Here is a 19,996-nt window from a genome sequence, read left to right as displayed (position 1 = left end):
AATGGGGAGTGATTGTTCTCAAGACTACGGCAGACTGCTTTACCTGAAATTCTTCTATTCCTTCTGTTAACAAGAAGGTTCTTGTTTTCTTTCCCAAAGAGTAACCAATATCCCCTACATTAATTGTGGGAGCTTTAAATCTAACACTTTTGGGTCTGCAAAAAAATCTTTGTCCTTAGTCAGTCTGTACCAGAAGATCCAGATCAGGTTATTTATAGAAAACCATGAAATGCCTGTCTCATATTAGCGATCAGCAAAAAGAAGGCCTAATTGGAATGTAAAAACTGGTTTTCTAGTTCACTCTCCTGAAAATATAGTGCAGAGCTCTACATGATCAGAAAAACACACAATAGTCATCATCCATTAGTCAGTTCTGACCCATCTTTGTCCACCAGTTCAATTTATTTATTTACGGTACAAAACTTTTTTTAATGATGTATCTGTTTTATTGATTACAGATAATTTGGGATTTTATGGAATAGCTAGACCAGGAGAAACCGAACAGCTACAAGTTTCTGTACATGTATCACATTCAGAAGAGCAAGATGCCTGAAATTCTCACTTTTTAGCTCCAGGCAGATACCAGAGTTAAGAGTCATGTAGGAGGAAGAAAAACTGGCAGAAGATCTAAATATGAAAGTTGCCTAGTTCTGTGAGTAAAGACATCAGTCTTGCATTCCTGAAGACTGATGAAGACTCTCAGGTAACTTTCCACAGCTAACATCTTTTCAATAGGTACTTCCAGTGTTTTACTACTTCAGGATTTTCCCTTGAGTGTGGGGGCTTATGTTTAGGGCAGACTTTATCATCTCACTGTTTCTGTATTTTTCATTGCCTAGCCAAATCAATATTCAACCAAATCCCTGCAAAGAGAGCCTGAAATCTTAAACAGACGTCCTAGAATTTTTTTCTGGTTGCAAATCTCTTAGGCTTCAGGTACTTTAAGGAGAGGGCAGGGATTAAAATCAGCAGTGTTTAGCCTGACTTACAATTATGTCCCAGAGCTTCCCGAGTATTTAGGCACTTAAGCGTCTGATGACGTCAGACGTCACCTTCTAGTCTTGAAGCCAAAATAAACATGTTTTCCCTCCTTTATGAACTCTTGCACGAGTTCTTCACTTTTGCTGAGATTTCTGGCAGGGAAACTAAGAGTACTTCCTGTAACAAAGACACGTTATGACACCTTTACCAAGAGTACATAAGGTAGTAGGAATATCTGGTTATTCATGCGAGCTTGCAGTAGTGATATCAAGGAGAAAAATGAGGCGAAATGGAATCTTTTCTTGCAGAGGCAGCTAAGTCTTTTATAGCAGTGCTTGATGTTGGCAGCTACAAGCACTGGTGAAACTCACGCTGGGCTGTATACACCAGAGCACAGCAAATGCCCTGAGTTCAGAATGCTTCTTAGCAGCATAAATGCAGATTTATTTTCCAATCCTACAGATTTTGTCATAAGCATCAGAGTAGAAAGGATGGACTTCTAAAGAATGGCCAAGTGTTGTGTTAGGTGGGGAAGTATTAGAGTTTTGGAAGGCCATCCTTGGATCTCTCAGTGTAACTAGGAGATGCATCTAGAGGGCTAATTCTTTACCTTCTTATAGTATGTTGTTTCTTTTACAAAATGTAAGCAAAAATAGGATACAGGAAGAAAGAACCAGCAATTCTTGAAGACAAGCCTCTGCTCTTGTGAAAGAAAAGGGAAGTGTTATTTAGTCAAAATAGCAGAAGCAGCACAGAGCTGTGGTACTCTGCCTGCCACCAAAAGAAGGAATTTGGGGCAAACAAGTCAAGTACCTGAGGCAGAAAGTGAAAGTATGCAAACCTCTCATGCTAATGGTACTGCCCCCATAAGCCTTAGAATGATCATGCTGGCTCAGACCAAAGCTCATATAACTTCGTGTCATGTCCTCTTTAAAACATCAGTGTTTAGGAACTTCTGTAGTATTTTCATGCACAGCATTCGGTTATGTGTTTGGCTCTGGTATATTAATACAACTCATGTAGTGCAGGACACTTACACTCGTTTGAGCAATGTCCCTAATGCTTTTTGTATATTACAGAAGTGCATGCATTTGATCTTTCTGTGGGCCTCAGTTTCCCACTGTATTTAGCGAAATTTAAAAATTTATTTGATACTTTTCAAACACGTGAAGTGATAAGCAATAGTAAGGATTGCCTCTAACCATCATATTCAGGTAAATTCTGTGGTTTAATGATAGTTTCAACAGATCTTCGAGACCTCTAATGCATTCTTGCAGGCTGTGGGCCTATTCTTGCCCAGCCTATTCTCTTTTATTATGAGATACTCAACTATTGGTGTTGGAAGATAGCTTTAAACAAAACCATAAACTTTCTTTCCCAGTTTCTCAGACAGTTGCTTATGTATTAGACTGCACAGTGCTTGCACATCTTTTCCAGTCTTCTGCAACAGCTGGAGTCCTCTGTGTGGCAGAGAAAAATACTACTTTTGTGAAATTTTGGTGACAAAAAGTGGAAATGTTCTCTGCATTTCTTCAAAAGGATTCTTGCAGTCTCTTCCCCTTAAAATATGTTTGCTCCAAGGGCAGCTTTGAGATAATAGCCCTAAATATATTAGCTTCCCTTTTCCTTAAAGTTGGCCTGCCCAGAGCCCTCTCCATTTCTCTTCAGAAAGCTCCCTCTTCACATCATTGCCGGCTTCTATGGGGAGCACTGGCTGTGGACAGCTGGCATAGTGCTTCAAGAAATACCTACTTTCTTCCCACACACAGGAGTCGCTCTCTCTCCAGTGGGGATGTGGCAGTGCATATAGCAAAACCAAACTCCCTGTAAGTTGTCTTAATTAGCCTCCTGGCAATCCAGTCCTTAGAGGTGCAGTGTATGGTCCAAAGCAGTCTCTCTGTTAGACTGTAGCTGACTTAGGTGGCCATGCCAACACAGTGGCTCATTCTTCCCAGAATCAGGCAAAGGACTGATGAGGAAGGGCCACCTTAATCACAAACTTCAACTGCAGAGTAGTCAAGGACACTTCTAAGGGATAGGCGCACTGTTGCATCAGACTGTCACTAAGGATGACCTGGGCTGCTTAGCACAAGCCAGCAGAAAGGGTTTGCTTGTATGATAAGTGCTGACAGACCTGAACTGTTAGTGTACATTTTCAGTGCTGTTGAAGCACTGTTTAACATTATAAAACCATATCACTCTTGGCAGAATGTAGTTAAGACAAATAACTTCATACAAATCTCTTTTCAAGTTATCAAAAATCCAAGTTGTAAATGTATAGTGGAATCTGAGAATAGGTTGCACAATGGCTATATTGTGTATGACTTATTGAGATACCATTAGAAATCTAGCTGTAAATTTACTCTTACTACAAAGCAGAGGAAAGGAATCAAGACACACTGTATGAAAACACAGCTGGCTGTAAGTGCTGGCACTGCACAGTGGAAATACAAATTTATTTAACCCATCAGTTTGTTCTCAGCTGTACAGCAGGAGTTTATGGAAAGGGTCCCAAGAGAGTCAGATATACAGATATCCTCTTGCCTCTGAAATGGACATAATGACCATGCTGATGTTAAGAAAATTACAAGGGCTTTCTGAGAAGGTATCTCTAGAAAAAAAACCTGTCCTCTTATATGGGGACAGGTGGAGATGGTCAGGAGTAAAGGCCTGTATGTCTGTTATCAGAGATGGTACAGGTGCACTACTTTCCTGGTGTATTAGGGTTGTCAGAAAGACTTTATTAGATCAGGTTCTGAGCAGACTGACTTAGTTGAAGATATCCTTGCTCATGGATATGCAGGAGGGTTGGACTTGATGACCTTTAAAGATCCCTTCAACTCAAACTATTCTGCGATTCATTAGGCACAATTCCTCCCTGAACTTCCCTGAGTCTAGTGGGTATGCACTGATCCCTTGTCAATGGGATAGCTTATTCTGAGTGCCAGCAGAAACTTCCCGTTAGCAGTTTCGAAACCCTCTAAGTGATAGCCTTCTCTTTGGTTTAACTTCCAACCCCGCTATCTTATTTTCACAGCTAACACTTCTGGCAGTGAAACATCACCTGTGACTCTTCATGAAGCTTTAGCTCTTAATTTGGAGCAATTGTTTGGTGAAAACTTTATTATGAAACAGAGAAGAAAATAGCTATTGTTTAATACTGCTCATCTTAATACACCTTGTTGTTCACGTCAGATTTGTGTTAAATGATCCACGTTGCTCTGGGATTTTGTCAAAGCAATCATAAACGTACAGCTGATGGAAATGGTCATTCATTCTGTATTGCAAAAGATGCAAAAAATAAACAGAGGATTATTTTCCTCAGCTGTCTTCAAACACCCTTATGTTGTTTTTCAGACTAGAGAGTAGTCTGAAAAGAGAGTTGTTTTTCAGACTAGACCAGAACAGTGTCCAAGGGCTTTTGTTTTCTTACCATTACTGCATCTCAGTGAAACATTCCCAGTGAATGAACACAAACACTGTACAAGCTGTAGTAGTACCCTCCTATGGTATCTTCTAACTTACTGTGCTTCAGTTTTTTAGGACTTGACAAGTCTCTGGGTGATGTGATTTGGTAGTGGTGATTGTTCCACTTTGAGTAGTGGGTTGGACGAGATGACTTTCAGAGGACCCTTCTGGCCATCTCTTCATGCTTTTTAATGTTTTTTTAATTATGTAGTCTGGCTTATTACCTATCAGCACAAAGACAGCATTTGAGCTGAGAATGAAGTTTTTGAAACAAAGAATATTGCAGGTAAATATTCCAAGTAAAGCATACAGACTATCAGGAAACTTTGGCCTCTATTTAGGTAAAAAAAAAAAGCAAACTGGATGCAGATGAGGTAATGAGGAAACTTCTTTTTAAAAAGAATGAACCAATTTTGTGGGTAGATAAAAAATTACAGTCTGAAGGCTGGGATCTGAGGACTGCTCACCCACATTTTATCAGTACTAAATAAGTAAAAGGAGGGAACAAAAGATTGCACTAACTTCTGACAAACCCATTCTTGATTTCTGTCACAGCTAGTAGAGCACTGTCAGAAGCTTTCTAAAATTATTATACTGACTGGTGCCAGCATTATTTTAATTATTGCAGTTGAGCCACAGGTGATTGAACTTTAAGAATTGAACTGCATCCATACCTTTCTTTGAGAACTCTCCCTTTGCTTTGGAGGGCAGAAAGTTTCACAGTGGTCTGATCTCTTTGAACTAGAGAAACTACATTATTCATTATTGTAACTTCATCACAATGACTCAGACTAAGCATTCTGTGTAGTCTGAGCAGGTGGATGCAAGGCAGTTACAGAATATCTGTCCTTTTTTTCCTGTGCCTTTATAACTTTCATGTCCCAAATCTTCTATCCAGTTGATAAACGCATTTTCTTCACCTATTGCATAATACGCACCTGGTGGTATATCTGCATCTGTAGAGGTATGTGACAAGATAGTCATCTTAGTGTGCAAACAGACAATCTTTGACAAAATCATGACACCGGACTTGATTGAGAAATGCTCGTAAAGCTGGAAAAAACTGAAGATTTCTTGATTCTGAGAGCTTAATGTGTATGCTTTACACTTTTGGAAGCAGTCTTCTAGCAGTTGTTTACATCAGGAAGAAAGTCCTTGTTCTTGTCTGTCCCTGGCCACTGATGTCCACACTGTGTGGTGTTCACTGTCAAGCATGAAAAAGCAGCAGCCCTAGTGTGTGTATGTGTGTACATGGACTTTCCACAGCAAAACAGAATTTTGGTCCCTGTTTTAGGTTACCGTAACAGAACAAATCTTCTTTGTGAGGGGAGGTAATAATGGTTCTTCAGAGGCAGCTGCTATACTGCAGCTGTGTGGGCTGGGGCTGAGAACAGCAAAAAGAGACCTCTTTCTCCCTCAAGAGAGAGAAAACCAGAGCTGCCCTCTGATGCAGAGGGTTGCATCTCATTAATTCTGATCCTAGTTAGGGGAAGCGTTGAGAGCCAAGAAAAGCATGTTGTGAAAGTCACAGAAAAGTAGGGAAGGGAGACATGCGGATCAGCCACGAAAACCCCAGATGGCAGAGAAGCTGCAGCCTGCTTGGACAGTCTATTGCTGGAGTTTACCAACATTATCGCTACAATTTTATTTCTAATATCTAACTGAAGTTCCTCACTGTAGTACAGACACATTATTTGTCATTCCTTCCAAAGACAAGAGATTTCCTTTTCTTTGCAAAAGTGCCTTTTACTTATTTGAAGACTGTTATGTTTCATATCAGTGTTCTCTTCTTTAAGCCTAATAACTTCAGCTTTTGCATTTCATTATCAAAGGTCAGAGTCTTTGAATGTCTAATCATTTTCACCTCTCTTCTGAGCCCTGTTAGGTTTGACGGTGTCTTTCCTGAAGCAGTGTGTCCAAAATTGAACTAAACATAGGGGAATCTCAGCAAATCCTGCCTTTATTTTTCTTTGGAAAATAGCTTAAGACTCTATTTTCAGAACTTTTCTCAATTTTCAGCCCCGACAAGGATAAGCAACTTGTTACTCCAAACCTTGCAGTCCAGGAGCATGATATCAGGTTCTCATTATTATAATGCGAACCCTCCAGTGTATATCCTAATAATGTAACACTACAATCTCCTCTCAGTGCTGGTTGGTTTGTGTTGCAGTTGCCAAACGACACTATTCTGCAGCTGAATGCAGCTCCCTCAGCCCATCTAGACAGAGGAAATTGAGTCTAGAAAAAACCGGAACTATAACATCCAACATTCCCCAATATCAAAGTTAACACTGCAGAGAAAGAAGTGGTCTTACTATTCCAGAGAAAGTATCATAAAATTTCTATGTATTAGACTCAGTGTACAGCATATTTCCAGAAGGAAGGCCCACAGACTGAACTCATCCAGAAAAAAAAACCCTGAGGAAAAAACTGCTTCTTAGATTGACCAACTCTGAAATTTAATCAAACTTTCTTGCTTCATCATTCTCTTAGTAGAAATGTCCAGCAATTACTGAGTAATATGAACAGTTCAGTGGAACAGTGACTTTTCCTGGGCATGCAACATGGCACCCGTAATCAAGGGAAACTAAATAGAGTTCCATGTGGATGTGAATGTCTTTCATGTACACCAGAAAGATCTGTGAAAGAAACAGTAAAATATTTGTGCCAAAGATGACCAACCCCATATAGAAATCATAGACCATTGTGTGTTCTTTCACTGCTTCAATGAATAGTCTTGAGAAACATGATAAAAGAATCCACAGAGTGAAATACATTAATGTGAAACATGCCTTACTTTTCAACTAAGCTGTGTTTCAACTATACTACATTTTGAACAAAGGTAAAGTATTAAATTATTGCAAGACTACTCTGACAAAGTTTAAATGGTCTCTGCATACATTGGTAGATTTGGTGGAATTTAATAAGTAATCTGTGTGCTCCTACTTAGGAGTCAGCAGTCAGAAGACTCTTGATTATGGAAATGATACAGGGTCTCATTAATTACCCAGAGTGCTCTTTCAACTGAGAACCCATAGGGAAACATTTCCGTATTGTGTTGCTAGTTTCTGAGATAATTGTATCTCCAGTTTCTCATGTTTTATTTAGCTTATTTTTTCAATTTGAAATTACTGACTACTAAATCTCAGAATTTAGACAGTAGAGTAAAAACAGTAAAGATGTCTCTGCAGAAAGTCTTTCTTTAATTAGTAGGACATTCCTAGTGCCATGTCCACAAGAGAAAGAGTAAAGAAATAAAAATTAGGTGCAATATTTCATTTAGAAATGTCAAAGTATAACTGAACTATATGAAAAACAGTTGGCGAACACATACATATAAATATGTACATGTAGTTACAAATTAACAGAAAATGTATAGGGGCAAATTTCTTTCTCCCTAATTGCAAGTAGATATGGAAAATTCGTAATCCTTGAAACAAAGTTATAATATAAAATAAAGGTTTTGCTGAATATCCCAGTGTGGAGGCTTACAGTTCTTATCTTTACAGAAAAATATATAAAATATGGATTTGACGAAGTTGGCTTAGCCTATAAAGATTTAATCAAGAGCTTCTTGAAACTCGTAATTCTTTGTCTTTTCTCTAAAACAAACTGTAATGTAAGAGTGAGCTTACCTGATACTTTCTGCTGCATGTTTGACACTGTTTCTTGCTCTGCCTGTTTGTTGGCTACTCTAAAATATATGTCTTCTTTCAGGAATGAGGTTTTGGATACATAACTTAAACTCAGGAACATTCCTCTAATGCAATGGCATTAAGAATATCCTGGAGGAGCCTTAAATATAATAGATTGTTATTTAACTAGAAAAAGTTTATCAAATGGGTGCTGGAAAGTATATATTAGGAACTGTGTACATGATCATGATATAAATATCCATAAATGCAGAAACAGAAATTAGATGTGAATTTCTGATATTCAAGGGAAGCTTTTGTTCAGGATATAATTTTATTCAGCTTGCTATATCCAGACTTGAACAAGATGCTTATACATCTACATGCAAATTGGCACATACAGTTTATGTGTAGCTAAGCAAGCAAAACATTTCACAAAAGTTCTTTTGAAAATCTGTGACCTTCATTGTATCCATGGATTACTGATGTTATTTTAGCCTCTGCCAGCACACAGCAAAGAAGAAAATAGGCCACAGAGATTGCAATTGCCTCATATGCAGAGGATTCATTCTGCCACAGAAAGGAAACACTAGTTAAGAAATTTTTAGCTACACCTGCTAAAGCTGGAGTCTTTAGTGCTGCTCATCTGTTAGTACTTGAATATATGTAATGCTTTAAGATCCTCAGATCTATCTACCCTGTTGTGCCCCTCTCCTGGGACTTTAAAGAAAAATGCCCTTTGTTCCACTTTGGAAACATATTAATATATTTTAACCTACATGAAAGAAGACTAAATCCAGATTCCATGTAGGAAGAAATATCCCTAATCGGTCAAGTGCATGTGCCAATTCCTTTACTATGTGTACACTGGGAATGGAAGAAGTTTGGGTATAGGGATATTACCCCTAAGAAAATTTATCACTCAGTTAATCAACATATCAAATCGTTTTGAAGATCGATAAAGAAGAAAATCAGCAATTAAAGCATCATAATTATACTAATAGTTCCAGTGAGAAGAAAGAATGCATTATTTTTCTTTTAAAGCCAGCTAAAACACTCCAAGTGTTCGAGTATGAGTCTGGTGAATGCAGGCATTTTGCCCACATCGAAAACAAAGTTATATTGAATTTTCTTTGAACAGCTATAGTAATGTCAAGACTTTGGAGAGTGATTTGACTTTTTTTTTTTTTGTAATGAGTGGAAACAGCTCACTTTGATCAAATAAGCCTTTGAAAAACTGCAGTTTGCTTATTGGCATACAGATCCTTGCATACAAATTCTTTCAGTGCTTGTGGGGAATGGGCCATGCTCAATCTACTGCAACTCTGGATTACTGCAGATCATGCATTTTACAGGACTTTCAATTACTCTTCTAGCAGATTTTGTACCCATATTAAAGAAGGACCAGGAGTGGCAGTAAAGCTGATCCAGGGAACAACAGGGTTATTAGTCTGACTCAACAGTGTGCAAAGTTTTAGAACAGATTTTAAAGGAAAGAAATAATTAAGGCAGGACAATAAAATGGAACATACATTTTTCCAAAGGTAGATGATGCTGTACTGATCCAATACCTTTGATAAAAAAAGTGATCCAGTTAAGAGAAATGCTATTGATTTAATTTGCTTCAACTTCAGGAGAAAGTTGAGTTCTGTGTCAGTTTGAAAATCTTGCATCTAAGGGAGCTGCACTTCTGATGAACACAGCAAGGACATATAGGGTCTTCAGAGCACAGACAAATGACTGATGTGATCGAAATGTAGGATTGAAAGAAGATGTAGACAGTAAATGTAATATGACAGACTTCTGAATATAGTGGTTACAGCAAGGTGAGACTGCAGTTATTAAGGTCTGAGAAGAACACTACTAATTACTGATGTGTGAAGGGCAAAAATCTAATTGTGAATTTTTGGTTTTTTGAGCCATATTAACAGAGGGACTGTGGAGGTTTCTATGCATATTCTCTTTTCCTTTTTGTGTTCATTATTGAATATTGCTTTTTCGCATGTAGCAAGTTTATGTTACTTTTCCCCTTTCCCCCTTCAGGAGAGAAAACGTGTCTCATCCAAACTCACATCACAGCATCAACTTTTTTTAGGTTTTGTGTGTGTGTTTAGTTTGTTTGTTTGAATGTTTGATTGGTTGGTTTAGGTTTGGGTTTTTTAAGACTATTGAAGGAATTTGATTATAAAATACCCAAAACAAACCTTATTTTGTGTTGGTTATTTAAATAATCAAATTTAAATAGTTTGAATTATGGAAAAGCCAGCTGGCATATCTACCATCCAGAGCTTAACAGAGTTTATGCCAAGAATGCAGACCAATCCTGCTATCTGCTTCCAGAGGTCTTGCTGGTCTTTTATTAGGTAACCCTATCACTTCAGCTATTTGCCTCGACACTCAAGCATATCAGTAACATATATGGGTATTATTGTAATTTTATTTCTTACATGGAAAATCTTAACCTCAGGTCAAGTGCTGAAGATCACCCTGTTTGACTGTGACCAAGATTTTTCCTTGCCAAATGTTTGTCTGAGACACACCTACACTTCAAAATTTATCTGCAGGAGATTTAAATATGTATCACTCATTTTCATTAGTTTACTTGGGACAAATAATACAGTGGTTTGTGTGTAACTGATATTATTATGCTGCTGAACAATCATGTGAGTATGTATGTTAATGTTTATCCACGTATGGAGGTAAAGGGTATACAGATACTCCTACTTTTAAAGTGGTACAACTTTTTTCACTGTAAGAATTTCTTACTTGTAATATTTCCTAAATTTAGTTGTTGAGATTGAAAATGTTCAATTTTCAGTTGTTACTTTTCGCAATTAAAACTAAGTTTATGTGATATTTCCAAAGCAAGATCAGTGTATTATATTGTAGGTCACTGTTTTAGAAGATAAAGGATGAAGAGTGTAATAACTAATGCCTGCTACAAGCCCTCATATGACAAGAGAGCATGAATCCAGCCCTTTAGGCTCCTGTGTGTTATATTCTGGGAAAATACTGCATTTCAAACACTTAATGGAACTGAATGTTCTCTCTGTGATACTGGTATATGCTCTTTCCTGGTATCAGCTGCAGTACTTCGGTTTTTACTTTATGGATGATATGGAAGATTGAGGAGTGTCATAAGAATAACCAAAATATCTGATATGTGTTTATGTTCAGTACGTTTCAAAGTCACCGGCTGTCCTTGGCTTTCTCTTAATCCTGTCTTTGTTCTACTTCGTAGACCAAAGTTTGATGGCAGAAGCCTGTTCAGTCTTCTGGAGAAATGTTTAACAAGATTCTGGGTCTGGTGACTGAGTTTTGTCAAAATCAAGCTGGGAAACAGGTGAAAATTTTTATTAGGAAAACTTGAATGGTGGTGAGTTAAGACAGAAGAACAGATTCATTATCATTAAAAACATTTTAATCCAGGTTGGGTAATTTTTGGAGAAGTGTGTTTTAGCACAAATCTTTGTCATGAGTTTCAAACAGTGACTAAATCAGACATGAATTCTGCAAGAGACTAGCTTGGACAACCAGAGTCCCTTGTCCCATTACATCTAGGAATGTTTTTCCCAAACTAAAGCTCTCAGTAGTTTCACTAAGAAGCTCTCATACACTTGTGATGTGAACCAGAAGGGGATCAGTATTTTTCTGATCATGTGACTTCATAAAAATACATCCATATTTGCATGCTGTATATCTCTCTAGAAAAGTCTTTTTAGTAAGGGAAATTTTCAACTGTAGTCTTCAAGAACTGTGTGTATGGCAAGCAGGATTTTCCAACTTTGCAGGAGCCATGGGACATAATACAGGGCAACACAACTGAAAACAGGCACTTTTTTCCTTTGCTATACCTTCTCCTTTTCCCACCACAGGTAGAAATGGAAGAAAATTTAAAAAAAAAAAAAAAAGCTCTACCAGAGAGTTTTTTAAAATACTGAGATTGAAAGATTCTTTTCAGTTTGCACCATGTTATTCTGTAACAATATTAGTATTTGCTGATCTTCTTACATCTGCAAACATAAGCATGTTAACCATCTTTCTGTGATCTGCGTATTCATTCCCTGTACTGTAAATATATTACCACGTGCTTTAATAAAAATATGAGAGTAATAAAAATATGAGAGAAAGAAAACTTCCTTATTTCTCTTATACCAAGGTCACTTACCTTGATATGTTGAAGGCTTCTGCTCCCTAATAAAGAGCAAATTCCAACAAGACTAGTTTTTTTATCAGCAGTACTCCTTTGTAATAGGCCTCCAGGGTGGGGATTGTGTTTCTGTTATACATGCAAACAAGAACAGTGATATTCTGATTCTTCTCTAGGTATTGGTCTCTTAAAAACAGTTATAACTGAAAATTATTACCAGTATATCATACTTTTTTCACAGTTGTTTTCATTTAACTTCTAAAGTTATGCGGATAATGTATAACTGAAGTATTTGTGGTTTTACAACCACTGATAAGGTGTTGCTCTGCCTCAGGGTACAGTACAAAAAATTTTCTGCAAATTATTCAATCTTATAATCTTATTAAATTGTGATTGGCTAATAAAGTCAGTAAAGTCCGTTATTTACCAGAGTATTAATAAGTCACAGACAACAAGCTGGGGAGCAACTTCCAGTGAGCTTCTGTGGGTTTTCTTCCTTTTTTTTAAATGCAGAGTAGGTAACACAGTGCTATTCCTGCAGTAGAGCACAGAATCAGCAACTTTATCAAGAAAGCCACTTGCACTTCTGTATATCTTAGTGGAAAACATACCACTTCTAGGTTTTACAGAAATTGAAGAAATCAGGCTCATGCTGTGGACTTGGTTCTTAGAGTGTTGCTCTTCTCTTTGGATAGGTGAGTACTAGTGATATACATCTTCAGGCAGTTACCATGGTCTAGTGACACAGACTGATTTTCATCTCCCAAACTAAACACCCAACTTTATTGCAGACTGCAGAGTCTCACTTTTGAGGTACAAATGAGAGTGTGAAATGAAATAAAAGACAAGCCTAGGCAGAGCTGCTGATGCAGAACTACAGGGAGCTACCGCATCCCAAATTAGACCTAAAACTTTCATGAATTTAGGTTGCTGTTAGAGTCAGCAGGTAATGGGTCAGGCTCAAAGTCCAGCTTATCCCCTTCAGTCCCCTTCCTGCTCATGACAAAGGTGCAGTCAAAGTACACAGGATGCTATGCGTAAGATAGACCCATTTTCTTTTTATTTGTTAGAGTTGGACAGCTTTTTTTGTAAAATCATAGAAGGGCATGGGTTGGAAGGGACCTTAGAGATCATCTAGTTCCAACTGCCCTGCCATGGGTAGGGACACCTTCCGCCAGATCAGGTTGCTCAAAGCCCCATCCAACCTGGTCTTGAACATGTCCAGGGATGGGACATCCATGGCTTTTTTGGGCAACCTGTTCCAGTGTTTCACCACCCTCATCATAAAAAATGGCTTCCTTACATCTAGTCTAAATATACCCTCTTTAGTTTAAATGTACCCTCTTTAGTCTAAATATACCGTCTTTCAATTTAAAGCCATTGCCCCTAGTCCTATCACTACAGACCCTATTAAAAAGTTTGTCCCTATCTTTCTTATAAGCCCCCTTTAGGTACTGGAAGGTCACACTAGGTCTCCTCGGAGCCTTCTCTTCTCTGGGCCAAACAACTGCAAATCTCTCAGCCTGTCTTCACAGGAGAGGTGCTCCAGCTCTCTGGTCATCTTCGTGACCCTCCTCTGGACTTGCTTCAACAGGTTCATGTCCTTTCTGTGTTGGGATCTCCAGAGTTGGATAGAGAAGCGTAGGTGTAGGTGGGGCCTCACCAGAGTAGAGCAGAGGGGAAGAATCCCCTCCCTCAACCTGTTGGCCACACTGCTTTTGATGCAGCCCAGGACATGATTGGCTCTTTGGGCTGTGAGTGCACATTGCCGGCTCATGTCCAGCTTCTTATCCAACAACACCCCCAAGTCATCCTCAGGGATGCTCTCAGTTATTCTCTGCCCAGCCTGTATTTGCAGTTGGGATTGCTATAAACTAGTGCAGGACCTTACAGTTCGCCTTGTGAACTTCGTGATATTTTCATGGGCCCGTCTTTCAAGTCTGTCAAGTCCCTTTGGATGACAGGGGCTCTAGGCATCTCCTTGGCAGGGGATATTTCATAATAGCATCATTGAGCTGCAAGAGAATTAAGGACAGATATTGGGAAGAGATTTCCAAATGCATACTATTAAGGTATTTAATTCCTTTTCCCATCTTCTTCAGTCATTCTACCAATGTCAACATCAGGATGAATCCAATGCTTGCACTCTGATACTCTCTGAACACTTCACATGTGTATTTTTGGCCATCCTTGGGTCACCAAACAGCTCTTGGCACCCAAACAGGCTAGAAGCAAAATGATTGCATATCACTCCAGAATAGGTAGAAATTAATGTATTTGACATCAGTATCTGAAACAACTCAGACAGATTTCTGTGAGCTTTGAATCAGACCCTTTTTGAAGTAGAGATTTAGAGGTTGCATAGTGCAGGGATAGGAAAATATGTAAAATCAAAAAAAATGTTAAAAATGAAGGTAAAGTATTTTCTCCCATTTTTTCTGGGGTCTAATATTTCAGAGAAAACAATTCAAGCTCACTTGCTGAAGAAAGACCATGATGTGTCATGCTGTACATACAGTATTCAAGGATACACCTTCTTTTTATTTGAGCTAAGGCATTAAGTAAACAGAAAGCAAACTTCAGCCAGAGTTGTGCAAAGCTGTATCCAGACAGGAAGCTTCAGAGACAGACAACGTTGTAGAGGTACATTTTTTTTATCTATTCCTTTTAGAATATTAGTATGATTTTTTCTTTAATCTTCTAGGTGTTTTGCTAGCAAATCAAAGCTTTTGTATTTTCTATTTTTGTTTTAAAAGATATTGAGTTCTGACTTTAGTGATGTCAGGGGCAACTGGCTTTCCAACTGATTTCTTCAGATGCAGAAATTATTTTGCAATTGTTAATGTTTTGATGTAGTTTGTTAGTTTTTTTATTATATTGCCTTAATTGCAGGGGAAAAAATAATAAATGTGCAGAATTTAAGTTAGATATCCAGTGACTAAGCCCTATTACCTGGGAAATGTTATGTGTAGTTATCAGTGTAAAGGAGGTGCATAAATCACATAAAAAGCTAAATATTTTTTAGGCAATAGATTTAAAGTAGTAATTTAAAGAAGAAATGTTGGTGTTTTTCATAGACTAGTTTGAACTTCATGGGATATTACCTTCTACATTTTCTGTATTTTTTTCTGTCTGCTTCAATTAAAAGCCAGAACACAATCTTATTTAATGTCTTAAGCTTCTTCTTTGATATCTAAGACTCTTAGCTGCAAAATCCTAGAAAAGCCTCTTAAGGCACAAGAATTTTTGCTCTTTCAAACTTCTGAAAGTTTTTATCTACCAATGGGATGTATTAACCTATTTTTATACTAGTGCAAGGACTCTTATTCCTGAAAGCATACAGAAAATACAAAAGTGCACACGAGTTTCTTTTACTATCATTTAATTTTTGAGATTACTTCCAGAATATTCTTTCCTTTTGCATTCTTATGTGTCAGAACCTAAAGCTGCTTGGGAAACCTTTCCACACTAAAACTTCTAAACTTCTGAGCACTTTTACCTGTAGGATGAGTTCTCCTACACTATTTTGGAAGCAATAAGCTGCCTCTGTTTTTCAGTTCTTTCAGCATTTGAATGAGCGATGTCAATTGACAATACAAATTAATTACTAGCTTCTACTTCTATTTCACACTCTGCTTTAATATTTTTTTAAATTTTTACCTTTTGAAAGCTACTAATAGTTCTAAATTTGAACCAAAGAATATTGAAATGAAGGATCACCTTGGCTTTTTTTTTAACCTTCAGGTTTCACATGTAGTAGGAGTGCCTCACTAGTTAGATATTCTTGTGAACAATATTGGCAGATTTTCTGAGTATGCACATAAAGGTAAAACAGAGGCATGCTTTATACATTTAGTCATCCCTGTGTTCTGTGGACAAAGCAAGAGATAAGTGCCATTGAATTGTGACTGTACAAAGTGCTTCTGCCATGTTCCTTTTCATTCCTATAGACATTCTTCATTCTGCTATGCCTTGGTCACAGCTGGTCGTATGTATGGTTAGTTATGTTTGTACAGTCCGTATTATGGTTATACAACATGATAACATGTTCTGTTTCTTAAATAACTGTTAAAAGGGCTATCAAAAGCCATATTTTATTTGTATTACTATATTCAGGCTGAAGCAGGATCTGTAGGGGGAAAAAAGTCGGTGAAGAGTCAGTAATTTAAAAAGTGATAATCTTTCCAGAGGATATCATTACAGGGCTTCATGCATATGTACTTTTCCAAGGCTACATTAGTTATCCTAAATCCAGATGCTGCTATTGCTTCTTTTCTTTTAGGAAGAGTAGAAAGTATGAGAAAACTGAAGTTTATCTTACTTATTACTTAGTTTTAGATACTGTCGCTACTAATTAACATGGTTTAAATTAATATCTCTCATCTTTGAAGCCTTACAAGAACATAATAATGTCCAACATTGGTATTCACTAGCAGTATAGTCCCATGTCCTAGAAACATGCAGTAATGCATTGGTACAATAAACATCCCAACATCCCTCTATGATATTTTCTTTCAGCTGGTCATTCATATGATACGGTTCTTTTGCCAGGAATGTCTGTACATTGACAAAATTGGATCTTTGGTGGAAGACAGACAAAAGGGATTTAGTCTTTTCTGCTGAGTAAGGATACTTTATTAAATTCATATGATATTGAAATTTGATTAATACAAAGAAAAAGCACATGAAAAACTTCTGAAATGAAACAACCATACTAAAAAATATGTCTCCATATTTTCTGCCTGCATCTCATTTCGCTCAGTTGAGTGCTCTTTCATCTCTCATCATAGTAAGTGCCCCCTGAGGCAAATGAGCTGTGTGTCCTATTACCAGTTTGTGGAGTAGCTCACCAGAAGGGCAGCCTTCAGCAGATAGGAAGACTTCTCTAGCAGACTCCATAGGAACCCTGAGGAAAGAACACATTTCTGACATTTGAAAGAGCAGCGTGTGACCATCAAATATATCAGATGCACTGTCTCCGGAAGATAGCAGTCCTTTTGCCAAAACTCTTCACATTTCTTTTGAGACTTAATGGGATTTACACTAGAAAAGACTGACATAGTGCCAACCTGGGCTGTATTAAGCCCTGTAGTGGCTTCATTGGTTCTGAGTCACTATATTGAAACAACAGTCTGGCTTTGTATAACTTAGCATGAAAACTTCAATAAATGTAATTTCTCTAGGTAGGTAAGTTGAGGCTTCTAAATTATACAACAGGATGAAACATAGACTTATAGGAAAGGAGACTGGAAAAGACCTCGAGACCTCATCTTGTACATTCTGAAGTTCCAAGGGAGAATCACCTGTATCTCAGAAATGAAAAAGTATCTAATTGTCTTCATTGTTAATAAGATTTTCTTAATATATAATATAACCTTCAGTGTCATAGTTTGAACCCATCACTTTATCCACTACATATAAAAAATGTAATCCCTCCTTACCTCTTCATAGGTAACTTATGTAGATGATTATTTGCATGTATTCAGTTGTCCTTCTGTTCTTTAGACTGAGCAACCCAATTCTTTCAATGTTTTTTCTTGTTTTTTTTTCCCCCAAATAACTGAACGTTTTCTCTGCTCTTCTCTGGACTCTTTCCAGTTGGTCTGCCTTCTCTTGGAACAGTTTTACTTGAACAGGACATAGTGCTACTGGTTGCTGTGCTAGACAGAAATATAATAGGAGGTATTCCTTAATGTATCGTACAAGCAAAACTGTTTATGTTCCTAATATGCAGTTTGCATTCTTGTACATATATGATGTAACTATTCTCACTCATGAATAACTTCTGACTGACTGCTACCCCTCTTACCCCTTCTTGGCAGAATGGCCGCCACATTTTTATGAACTATTATTCCCCCTTAGAACCTCACACTTGTAAATACAAGTGCACAGTGATGTTTTCTCCTACAGATAATTTATTGTATTTGTCAAGAGCATTCTGAATTTAATGTATCATGCAATGAGTTAACTTCCACATGGGCTTATTGTTATCTACAAGGTTGAAGGATTGTTGCTTTATCCAAGTCATTACTGACCTTAGACAGTACTTGGCCCAAAACAGATCCAGCTAGAATCCCACTGATTATGGTTTTTTGAGTTTGATAGTGAATGATTAAAAAGTAATCTTAGTCTGTGGTTTTGGTGTTGGTTTTGCTTGGTTGGTTGGTTTCGGATTTGTTTTCCTTTTTTTTTTCCTCCCCAGGTAGCTTTGCACTCTTCCAGAAGTAGTTTCACTTTAATTTACTTTTGAAAATATTATGAGTCATTATTAAAATGTCAATAACATTGCTAAAATTAAATCATATTTGACCTGCTACTTCTCTCTTTGTAAGACTTGTTGCCCTGTTACAGAAATTAATAGCAAACATGCCAAAAAAAATAAGCGATATAACTTTTTTAACTATCTCCAACCTCTTACGAATACTTGATATTTGCATTTATTCCAGTATTTTTCCAGAACTGGTCTCTTCCTCATTTCTTGACTTTTTTAAGGTAAGCACTGCGTTCTCCTCTTCACACATTTCTCACACAACTTGTGAGAGTTTTTGGACACAGTTAACAGATCTGAGCTTGTTTCTCTCTATTCTCAAGGTATCTTAATATGTACTTCTCATTATGTATGGAGCTCATTTCACCTTTTTAGCTGCCTATGAAATAGCCATCTATATCTGTACAGGGGAGTAAGCTCCTATTTCAGTCAAGGGAGACAGTGCACCAACTAGAGCGTTCTTCTGGAGAGAGGCTGTAGAGGTATACTTGAGGATGAGGTGAACTGCTGTATCTTCAAATTATTTCCAGTTCTGTTCTTTCCCCTTTTAGGTAGATTCTTTCTTACTGAGTTTACTTATTAGTCATGTAATTACAGTTCACCCTTTTCTGAAGAGTTATGGAAAACTGCAGCCTTCTGCAAGTGAACTGTCACCAGGTTTTTCTTTTCCTGACAGATTTGTTTTCTTGCTATCTCTTATATTCATGGGGTTTTTGCAGTTAAACTTGTGCTTTATCCTTCATGACTTTGTTTCAGCATCTTGTGCTACTTTTTTCATACTTGTCCTTAGGAGTTTGACCTGGTTTCCACTTTCTGTACATTTCTTTCTTGTGTTTCAGGTCATTGAAGACAAGTGTTCCTTAGCGAAGTTGATCTCTGATTATACTTCCTATCCTCCTACTGTGTGGAATTGTTTGTATTTGTACCCTAAACATAATTTCTTTAAGGAACTGCCAACTCTACCAAATTCCTTCTGCTTTAGCCATTTTTCCCATGAGAACTTACCTTCCAGTTCTCAGGGTTTATTAGAGCCTTCTTGTATAGAGTCCATTGGGTTTGAATTGATCTTGCCTCTTGTTTTTCATCTATAAAAATAGTATATATTATCAGAGCTACCCTCAACCAAATTACCTTTGCCCTTATATTCCCGACCATCCTCTTTCTTGGTTGCTTAGCAAGGCAGCCTCTTGGCAGGCTGCTCTTGAAGCACTTGGCAGGCTCTAACAGCTGCTGTAGACCGTACGCAGGGAGTGGTTAAATGCTGCTCGTTATACCTAGAGAGACACAGCACATTGCTTTGTAATGTGCAACTGGAGATGCTCACCTAAACACTCACAGGAAAACACTGACAACTTTTACTTGGGCATTTAATCGAAACACAGACAAATACTACGTGTAGAGCGTTTCAGATGCTCTCCTGTGAAAGCATCTGTGCCCAGCCTTGAAATTCAGGTAAGGAGAAGACAAAACCTTTCCCCTATTTCCTTTGCAGACCTA

The 19,996-nt window shown here is 37.7% G+C and overlaps 1 protein-coding gene across 1 annotated transcript in view; it reads left to right on the top strand.

Annotated features, from left to right (window-relative positions):
* Nucleotides 1–602: 602 nt before the first annotated feature.
* The window catches only part of LOC108493120 (carbohydrate sulfotransferase 9-like), a 34,271-nt gene continuing 14,877 nt past the window's right edge, over nucleotides 603–19,996 (top strand). The window contains exon 1 of the mRNA XM_017806164.1: nucleotides 603–703. The gene's annotated coding sequence lies outside the window, so the exon portion shown is untranslated. The remainder of the gene's footprint in view (nucleotides 704–19,996) is intronic.

This window comes from Lepidothrix coronata, unplaced genomic scaffold (genome assembly GCF_001604755.1).
Source record: "Lepidothrix coronata isolate B3197 unplaced genomic scaffold, Lepidothrix_coronata-1.0 Scaffold1, whole genome shotgun sequence".
In the NCBI taxonomy this organism is placed as follows: Eukaryota; Metazoa; Chordata; class Aves; order Passeriformes; family Pipridae; genus Lepidothrix; species Lepidothrix coronata.
Note: the sequence above shows the minus strand (reverse complement) of the source record. Positions and strands in the feature narration are given on the sequence as shown.